This window comes from Apodemus sylvaticus, chromosome 16 (assembly GCF_947179515.1).
Source record: "Apodemus sylvaticus chromosome 16, mApoSyl1.1, whole genome shotgun sequence".
In the NCBI taxonomy this organism is placed as follows: Eukaryota; Metazoa; Chordata; class Mammalia; order Rodentia; family Muridae; genus Apodemus; species Apodemus sylvaticus.
In genome coordinates, this window is record NC_067487.1 from 39,944,286 (window position 1) to 39,954,660 (window position 10,375).

General features: G+C 43.0%; 2 pseudogenes; one reads left to right on the plus strand and one right to left on the minus strand.

Moving 5' to 3' along the window:
- The first annotated feature begins 3,219 nt into the window (after positions 1–3,219).
- LOC127666898 (60S ribosomal protein L31-like) lies at positions 3,220–3,616 on the plus strand (annotated as a pseudogene).
- A 3,060-nt stretch (positions 3,617–6,676) lies between these two features.
- LOC127666648 (transmembrane 9 superfamily member 3-like) lies at positions 6,677–9,768 on the minus strand (annotated as a pseudogene).
- Positions 9,769–10,375: the final 607 nt, after the last annotated feature.

Genomic DNA, 10,375 nt, shown 5'->3' on the forward strand with positions numbered 1-10,375 from the left:
GCAGAATACTGACTTCCAGGCAGCTAGGAAAAGGGTATTAAAGCCCACCCCCATAAGGCCACATCTACTCCAAAAAGGCCACACCTCCCAACAGTGCCACTTCCTAGGCTAAGCATATACAAACCATCACATTCCACTCCCTGGCCCCCATAAGCTTGTTCATACACAGGAGTCTATGGGGACCATATCTAGCCACAGCATAATTAAAAAGGTACATTTAGTCCAACTTCCAAAGTCCCTATGGTCTATAGCAGTCTCAAAAATGCCAAAAGTCCAAAGTTCAAAGTCTCTTCTGAGATTCATCCAATCACTTAACTGTAATCCCCAAAGCAAGGCAGGAAAGCAGCTGGGCGAACTCCAATCTCTACATCTCCATGTCTGATGCCAGTTAGTTATCAAATCTCCAACTCCTTTTTCATCTCCGTTGACAGCAACAAACTTCTTTTCCTGTATTGGTTCTACTCCCTTTTAGTATCATTCCTCAAGATATATCCTATGGCTCTGGCATCTCGAAAATCTTAGGGTCTCCTAAGTAATTTCAATGTTACAGCTTCTTATTTCAATGTCTGGGATCCACACATCATCTTCTGGGCTCCTTCAAAGGGCTGGCGGCACTTCTTCAGCTCTGCCCTCTGTAGCACCCTAAGCTCAGGTTGATCCACTCCACTTGTGCTGCTCTTCTTGGTGGTCATCCCATGGCACTGGCATCTCCAATACACTGGGGTCTTCCGCTGCAACTGGGCTTCACCAATAGCCTCTCACAGGCTCTCTTCATGGTGCCAAGCCTCAGCTCCTTTGCATAATCCCTTCAGTCCTAGGCTGTCAACTACAACTGAGGCTGCACCTTCACCAGTAGCCTCCTATAGCCTCTCACAGTGCCAAGCCTCAGCTGCTCTTCATGACCCTTTCATGCCTTCAAAACCAGTACCACCTGGGTGACTCTTACACATTGCCAAGTACAACTGTAGCATGAGGTACAACCTTGGCTATCTACAGCTTCTTTGTGCTCTCAGAAAACCCTTCCCAAAAGATTCCATCTCAATGATGCAGGTCTCTTCTTAATCACCACTAATTTCTTAGTTTCAGCTAATCAGCATCAATTGTCCCAGTAGTACCTTCTGTTCTTCACTCTAAAGCCAGAGCCACATGGTTGAAACTGCCATGTTCTACTGCTTGCTGGGGCTGGAACATGGCCCTCTTATTCTGTTTCCAGCTTTCTGTTTTCCAACTCCCTCTCTGCCTAAACTTGGCTGTCCTGAAGCTTGCTCTGTAGATTGACCTTGAACTGAGAGATCTGCATGGCTCTGTCTCCTGTGATGCTGAGATTAAAGGTTTGAACTACCGGTTTTTGCCTGGACCTAAACTTAGCTGAGTGGAATCTTTCTCCAGTGTTACTATTCCCTTAATTCAATTTAATAGCCTTGAACACAGGATTCAACTTCATTTCACTTACTGGTGCCCCTTTAATGCTCGAAACATACATTTTATATTTTCTCCTTCTCAGCATACTATGTTTGTTCAAAATACTCCTCGTGAGACTTAACCAGAGAACAAAGTCTCTGCTGGGCTTTTTTGAGACTTCCTTTGTCAGTTTAATTAATATAAATCTCTTTTCCTTAGACTCAGGTAAACTCTTTAGACAAGGGCAAAAAGCAGCCACATTGTTCATCAAAATGCCATAAAAACAGTCTCTAGGCCACATATTAATTCTTCTCTACTGAACCCTTTTGGACCAGGACTGCAGAGTCCAAATCAATCTCAGCAGCAGTCTTTCATATTCTTACTTGGATAGCCCATTATGCCCCCATTTAAAGCATCCCACTGTTTTCCAAATCCCAAGACCCCAAATCTACATTCTTCCAGACAAAAGCATGGTCAGGTCTATCTCAGCAATACCCTACTCCTGGTACCAATTTCTGTCTTGTTAGGGTTTTACTGCTGTGAACAGACAACATGACCAAGGCAAGTCTTTTAAAGGACTACATTTAATTTGGGCTGGCTTACAAGTTCAAAGGTTCAGTCCATTATATCATCAAGGCAGGAACATAACAGCATCTATATAGGCATGGTGCAGAGGGAATTGAGAGTTCAACAACTCTTCGATCTGAAGACTGCTAGCAGAATACTGGCTCCCAGGCAGCTAGGACAAGATTATTAAAGCCTATACCTATAAGGCCACACCTACTCTAACAAGGCTACACCTCCCAACAGTGCTACTCCCTGGGCCAAACATATATAAATCATCACATATATTTTCATTAAAATATAATTAAATCCTTTCCCATTTCTCTCACCCCTCTATGCTGCACCCCATTCAAACCGTGCACTCTCTCTCTCTCTCTCTTTCTATATATATATATATATATATATATATATATATATATATATATATATATATATATCAAAACCCCAGTTGTTCAGTTTTACCAAATGAACACTTGGAAAATAGATGCTGTGGTGAATGCCTGCTAGATCAGAGCAGCAGAGAAAGACCCCAGCTGACCTTCCTACTCCACCATTGACCCAGAAGGAAAAATCTCCTTCTCCAAGCTGTCTTAAATACCTTGCAACTCAAAGCCCCTTCTTTCTGTTTACTTAAGTTCACTGCCTGTCAGCTGGTTGCTCCCCTTCTTGACCTAGGGCTGACTTTTTTTTTTTTTTTTTGGATTTGGTTTTTTCGAGACAGGGTTTCTCTGTGTAGCCCTGGCTGTCCTGGAACTCACTCTGTAGACTAGGCTGGCCTCGAACTCAGAAATCCACCTACCTCTGTCTCCCAGAGTGCTGGGATTATTGGCGTGCGCCACCACCACCCGGCCGGTTGACTTTTTATAGCTATTGGATTAAAGGTTTGTGCAAGGGCTGAGCCACACCACAACTACTTATTTACAGTAAACAGAGAGCTCTAGGACAAATATTGAGCCATACCACAATTAGAAACACTTCACAATCTCCAGTTTCACAGTGTGATCAAATATCCTGCAACACCTATGTGTATAGATACATAGACATATATACAAGCTACTGAGTCCATTTAGTGTTGCTTATGTGTGTATGGTTTCAGGGTTATCCATTTGGAATTAAATGACCAACAGGGAGTTGATCCTGAGCTTACAGATATTATATGGAATCTCAGGAAATAAAAAATAATATAGGTACAGCTATGCGACTTTCTATCCCACAATCCCTCACGCCGTTCCTCTCCAACTTGGGTCTGGAAGAATGACTCCCACCAAGAAGGGTGCCGAGAAGGGCCGTTCTGCCATCACCAAAGAGGTGACCCGGGAATACACCATCAACATGCACAAGCACATCCATGGAGTGGCCTTCAAGAAGCATGCTCCTCAGGCACTCAAACAAATTCAGAAATTTGCCATAAAGTAGATGACTCCAGATGTGCTCACCGACACCAGGCTCAATAAAGCTGTCTGGGCAGAGGGAATAAGGAAAATTCCATATTGCATCCAAGTATGTTTGCCCAGAAAATGTAATGAGGATGAGGATTCACCAAACAAGCTCTACACACTGGTAACTTACATGCCTGTTACTACGTTAAAAAAAATCCCCAGACAGTCAATGTAGATGAGAAGTACCCTGCTGAATGTCAACTAAAGTTGCAGAACTGCATATGTGTGTGTGTGTGTGTGTGTGTGTGTGTGTGATAGAGATAGATAGATAGATAGATAGATAGATAGATAGATAGATAATTCTTTATGGCATTTCAAGCATCATCGGTGTTATTTTTTCCTTTTCACTCTCCCTTCTTGTGCACTGACCTCCCTCCCACCTCACCAGCTAAGCCCATCCCCTCTCCCATTTCTCTGTTTATACTACTTGTATCCTGCTATCCCACCTAGCGCTCATTCTCCAGCCTCCAGCCCTTTTTATTTTCCTGATTTCTGAAACTACTCCCAGTTATATGCTCAAATCTGAAAGTTTAGAGCTAGGAAACACAGAGGAGAGAGAACATTCGTCTTTGTGGATCCAGATTGAATGAATAGATTGATAAAACGTTTGCATAGATTTTATCTCAATCACAAGGTAAAATGTTCATGCAATAGTTCATTGTCAATTTGAGTAGATTTGGAATCACCATGAAAACCTATCTTTCAGGCAGGCATAGTAGTACATGCCTCTAAGGAGGCAAAAGCAGGTGGATCTCTGTGAGTTCCTGGCCAGCTTGGTATAAAATAGTGAGTGTGGTGGCTATTCCTAGTTGTCAACTTGACTACATCTGGAATAAACTCATATCCAGAAATGGAGGACACACCTGTGATCTAGATCTTGAGGCTGGAAGACACAGGTTTCACACCTGGATCTTGGCATGGAGATCTTGAAGCATGGTGGGCTTGAAAAGCTTTGGCCCAGGCAAGGTAGTTCACGCCTTTAATCCCAGGAGACTGAGGCAAGCAGATCTCTGAGTTTAAAGTCAGTCTGGGACAAAGTTTTTAGATCCAGGCATTGTGGCACACACCTTTAATCTGGGCCACACCCTCTGCTGGAGGCCTATATAAGGACATTGGAAGAAGGAAGACTCAGTCTTCGACTGCTTGCACTTACTTGCCAGCACATCTGTTGGAACCTATTTCTACAGAAGACCACCTTAAACAACTAGCCTCATGAGACTGAGCAACTACTAGATTCTTGGACTTCCCATTCACAACTGCTCATCGTTGGGCTAATTGGACTTCAGACTGTAAGTAATTACTATAAATTCCCTTAATATAGAGAGACATTGTGTACATTGATTCTAGAGAACACTAAGACAATGAGTTTCAGGACAGCCAGATAGCTCTGCATAGTGGGACCCTGCCTCGAACCAGCAGGGATGGGAAGACATATTTTTTTGGAGTGCCATGAGGGTTTTCCCACAAGTTTAGCTGAAGGCAGAAGACCCATCCTGACCATGTTGACGCCATCTAACAGGCTCGGGTCTCTGACTGAATAAAAAGAAAACAATCAGAAAGTCATCTTTCTGCTTTCAGACTAGACGTGTGATTGTGAACAGCTGCCTCATGGCCTGAAGCCACGCCTTCCCCACAGTGATGAACTAAGAGGCACTCTCAAACGGTGACCCTTCCTTCTTTAAATTGCACAGTTGTTGGTTATTTTTGTCACAGAAACAAGAGAAGCGCCTAATGCACAGAGGAAGCCATTGAACTGTTTGTCGTCATCAAGTACTCTACGCTCTACATAAATGTGTTCTATGTGCCATGATTTTATATAACTGAAGGCCCAGTAGGTCTGTAGACAGCCACACAAGCATGTTTGGAGTGTTGTGGTGTGATTTTGCAGTAGTATTGGGTGGTGACATTTTTAGCTCCATAATAACCTTGTAAAACTAGAACTGTGCTGAATCTGGAGACGTCATTAACTATGTGATTCTGTGGGTTCCTCGCTGATCTTTGTAAGCCTAAGGTCTGGGATTTTTTTTTTTTTCTTCAAGACAGGGTTTCTCTGTGTAGCCCTGGCTGTCCTGGAACTCACTCTGTAAACCAGGCTGGTCTCGAACTCAGAAATCAGCCTGCCTCTGCCTCCCGCGCTGGGATTAAAGGCGTGTGCCACCCCTGCCTAGCTGGGGCGTAGCACTCTTGCTTGCTTGATTTATTGACTGAGGCAACCCTCATGTAGCAGTTTTCCAGTTTTTATAGATGACCTTGAACTTCTGATCCTCCTGCCTTCACCTCCAAGTAGTTTTCAATAGGAAGATCAACCTACTGGCACGTGAGGTTCCCCTCTGTAATCTACCCTCTGATGCAATTTTCTCCTTCCAGTTTTCCAATCGCCGCCCAGTGGGCCTCAGTGGCCCTAGGACCACCTACCCAGGAAGAGTATCATAAAGACCAGCGCTGAAGGCTTTTGGCCGCGACAGGGGCTGTCACCTGCTGTGAGATGGACTCCAATGAGCAGCACTTCCGGTTCTGTGTGAGGGAAGCCTGGGATTCTGCAGAACAGGCGCCAGAGTCGGTAATCCAGCAAGACCTGCATCCTGGGCATACTCCTGCCTTGCTCCTCCCTCTGTATCCAAAGCTGGGTCAGCTCTCTGGGTATCCCTGGGACTTCACCAAGCAACCTGCTGAACCCTGTGGTCTTCTGAGTGGGGCCTGTTCGAAACACAAATGCGGAGAGCAGAGCGCGCTGAAGCCAGAAGAAGAGCAACTTGGATGGGTTCCCAGTCTGGAGAATCACAAGAAGACTCAGGCATCTCCGGGAGAAAGGAACCTGGCCCCTCAACCAGCCCCAGACAATGTCGCTGCTTGTTCGTTCTCCTCGAGTAATAAAATGAACAAAACACCAGAAATCCATGTTGGACATTCACAGTGATGCCCTTCTGCAGTTTCAGGACAGCCACATTGTCCGACCCTCAAGACTTGCCCACCACCCAAACCCCCGTCCCAGTAGCAGTGGGTCCCAGCTCCTTCTCCCTCTCTTTGATACCAGGACTTGGAAGATTTCTTCCAACAAAGAAGCCTCGCAGGATAGCCCTCCGTGCACAGATGTCCTCACCGTGTACATGTTCATCACTATCTCAATAAAATATCCTCAAACCTGACACTTTCTTTCTTTCTTTCTTTCTTTCTTTCTTTCTTTCTTTCTTTCTTTCTTTCTTTCTTTTTTTTTTTTTTTTTTTTTTTTTTTTTTGGTTTTTCGAGACAGTGTTTCTCTGCGTAGCCCTGGCTGTCCTGGAACTCAGTCTCTAGACCAGGCTGGCCTCGAATTCAGAAATCCTCCGTCTGCCTCTGCCTCCCAAGAGCTGGGATTAAAGGCGTGTGCCACCACCGCCTGGCTCAAACCTGACATTTTCACTGTGTTTTTCCTTGAGTTCTGGGATCAGACTGTCTCACAAGGGCTCGGCTAAACCAGTAGTGCTGTTACAGTCCCAAAATTTGGGAAATAATCCTCTATGAAAACCAAATACAAGCCAGCAAAAGTATCTTTATTCAGAAGGTAAGATATACCAGGGAGACCGCTGGGTTCCAGATCCATAACGAGGGGGGGGGAGGGCGGGATTTGAGGGTTGGAGGGGAAACAACCTTTTAAAGCAAGAAAACGTATTAGGGTGGGTAGAGGCAAAGGTAGAGGCAACCAATTGGGTCCGTGCATAGTGTTTATTTCCAACCACTTTTCACACCTGGCATCCTAAGTGGGTTATTGCCAGTCGTGTGCCTCACACGGCTTTCGCTGATAACTTGGCCTGGATGGAGACCAGCCAGTCAGAGCCTCGTTAACAGCTGTTGGTTTTCAGTCCCACCTGGGTGCTAACCAACAAAGGCGTAGGAAGAGATATTATGTTCTAAGTTCATTAGGGTCATCTGGGGTCACACATTTTGAAGATACCCAAAGCTTCATAAACAGTAGGCAAGATGTAAATAAGGCCACCTAAACATCCTAAACACTGACCACCATCCCCAAAACATCCTCTACAGTCAATCTGGACATCCAAATCCATCCAGGAACCTAAATCTATACCACATTGTGTATGTATGCTATGTAAGTATGTATGTATATGTGTATATGTATGTATATATATATTGTCCTCTTTCATTCCTAATCATTTTATGTATGTATGTATATGTGTATGTATATATGTATTGCCCTCCTTCATTCTTAATCATTTTTATGTATGTGTGTATGTGTATGTGTATGTGTATATGTATATATATATTGTCCTTCATTCTTAATCATCTTTATGTATGTATGTACATGTGTGTATGTATGTATGTATTGTCCTCCATTCTTAATAATTTCTTCTGTAAAACCTCTTGAAACCCTAAAAAGATGTAAAATTAAGTTGGGGGAAGGGAAGGAAAGATAAGCACAGTAGACATTCAGTTAAACTGTACTCTATTTAAATTTCAAAATGTTTAATAAAAACACTTTTATACTTTGCGTTCTAAAGTATACAGTTTCTAACTGTACAGTTCTTTTGATAGAAGTAAGGCAATTCCATCTTAACTACCTTATTTTGAATTGTCTCAAAAAAGAATAAAAGTTAAATGAGGAATGGCCAAAAACAGGTCAAAAATGACCCAGGTTCAATATATTAAGATCTCCCATTGTACATCAACAATGGCAGTAAATATAAGAGGAAAGGGTAATCCTCAGGAAACATCATTTTCAATAACATAGAAATGCTAAGAGCCAGGATGATTTCTACTCATGGAATTTCAGCATCCACCTTTCTCAGAAATATTTATTTTATTGGAACAAATGTTTTAAAAACTATTTTTCCCTTTTACTGAACAGAGCTGGTCTATTTCATCTTTAATGAGCGAGTTTGGGAAGATTAAGCATGTCTTGTAGTAATACCTACTGCATAAAATCCAAGAGTTTGCTGTGAGCTACTGGAGAAAGCAGTCAGCAAGAAGGCAGGATCAACAGAAATAGAACTTACTTTAAACCATGAAAGAGACGTACAAAGTACTGAGGGCTAAGCCCAGGTCTCCTTGTGTTTATTCTTCTTTTCTGTGCAAGTTCCACCCTCATGGAAGACAGCCTCATCTGAAGTTCCAGGTTTTCTAGGGTCTCTAGTCAATCTTCACCTGAGTATAGATTTTCCTGACAAACAAACATGTTCCCATGTAATCAATCCTCCTGTCAGTGCTAAATGCTACAGTAAAATGAGGTTTGAAATAAGTTATACATCTTTGGTTTGGAAAAAATTGTAGTAAAGGGAAGAATTCGTGTAAGCATGGGCTTCCGTTGATGCAGCAGAGAGGAAACTCACCCACTGCCATCGATAATCCTCTGCATGTAGCAGGAAGAATATGCACATAGCAGGCGGTCTACAACACTGATGGTTAAAATGCACAGGATGAACATATCATGAAACATAGTAGGTCTTATATGCCCAGAAAACCATGAAGATGAAGTGCGTCTTAAGAAAGATTGAGCCGAAAAGTAAAATTCCTCCCAGGTAAACAATAGCTACAAGCTTCATAACCCATTTTTTTCTTTGGGGTAGGGTGAGGCACTGCGTTGACAAGGGACAAGGGAAGCTGGGCTGGCCTGACAGATTTCAGCCACGTGTTTAGAGGAAGAATTTTAAAAAAACAAAGAAAACACAGATGCAAACAACCTCCGTAGCCCTAAACAGAATGGCTCCTGAGGATGATAATAAATGACTACAAGCAGATGAGGAAGGCAGTACCACACACCACAGCTGGGATAAGGGCTGAGCCAATAAACATCTGCTGCTCCCATCCCCCTCCTCCTGGTCTAGCATAACTGCGTCCTTCAAATAGCCACTCCCTGGAGATGTAGCAGCATACACAAATATGGCTGAACTGAGAATTGATCCCCTCCAAGTATGTAAATCCTCTATCATGGCAACAATAAAAACAATGAGAGACACAACAAATATCTAAATGCAGAACTAGTAAGAGAGTGAAATATTAGAGGGTGACTCGAGGATCTGAATACATTTCCACGTACCTACCTCCATCCACAGTCACCTCCTAGGTCTCTCTCCGTATCATCTATTTCTTTTTCTTTACTGTATCTGGCAGAATCTTTACTTAAAACATTCATTACAACTAACCAGGCAGTGGTCGTGCCTTTATTCCCAGCACTCGGGAGGCAGAGGCAGGCAGCTCTCTGAGAGTTGGAGGCCAGCCTACTCTATAGACCAAGTTCCAGGATGGCTAGGCTAAACAGAGAAACCACGTCTCAAAACAACATTTATATTAAATGACAGTAATATCAAAATTAAACCCACTATGAGGTTCACCAACATGAAAGACTTGAAAGTTCAAAACCGGTGAAGCCCATGCTGACAGAAAGGATGGATCAGAATACCTGTCAAGGTGGTCATTGAGTTTTGCCTCTGCTCTTTCCCACGTTACTGACTGTGACATCTGTATTTTAGAATTCAGAACCAGTTTCACCTCTCCTTCACTAGCTAGATTACCATCTACAATTTAATTTTCATTGAACCCTGTTTCAAGATTTTTGTAGGTTCAAAGATGGTAATCATTCCCATTTTATCAGCTTCATCAATAATAACCCATATTGATAAGTCATCTAAGTACAACTGGCACCAGTACTGGTTTGGTTTGGTTTGGTTTGGTTTTGTTTTGTTTTGTTTTGGTGGTGGTGGTGGTGGTGGTGGTGGTGGTGGTGGTGGTGGTGGTTTAAGACAGAATTTCTCTGTGTAGCTCTGACTGTCCCAGAATTCATTTTGTAGATCATGCTATCCCCCAACTCAGAGACATACCTGCCTCTGCTGGGATTAAAGGCATGCATCACCACACCCAGTTTACCAGTACTGATTTTTGATAGCATTCACAAATCTGTTCACAGTATTAGCACTACATAATCTTTAAATTTAACATCCAGGTCACTGAATTCCAATTCAAACTCCTTGAAATGCTTCTCC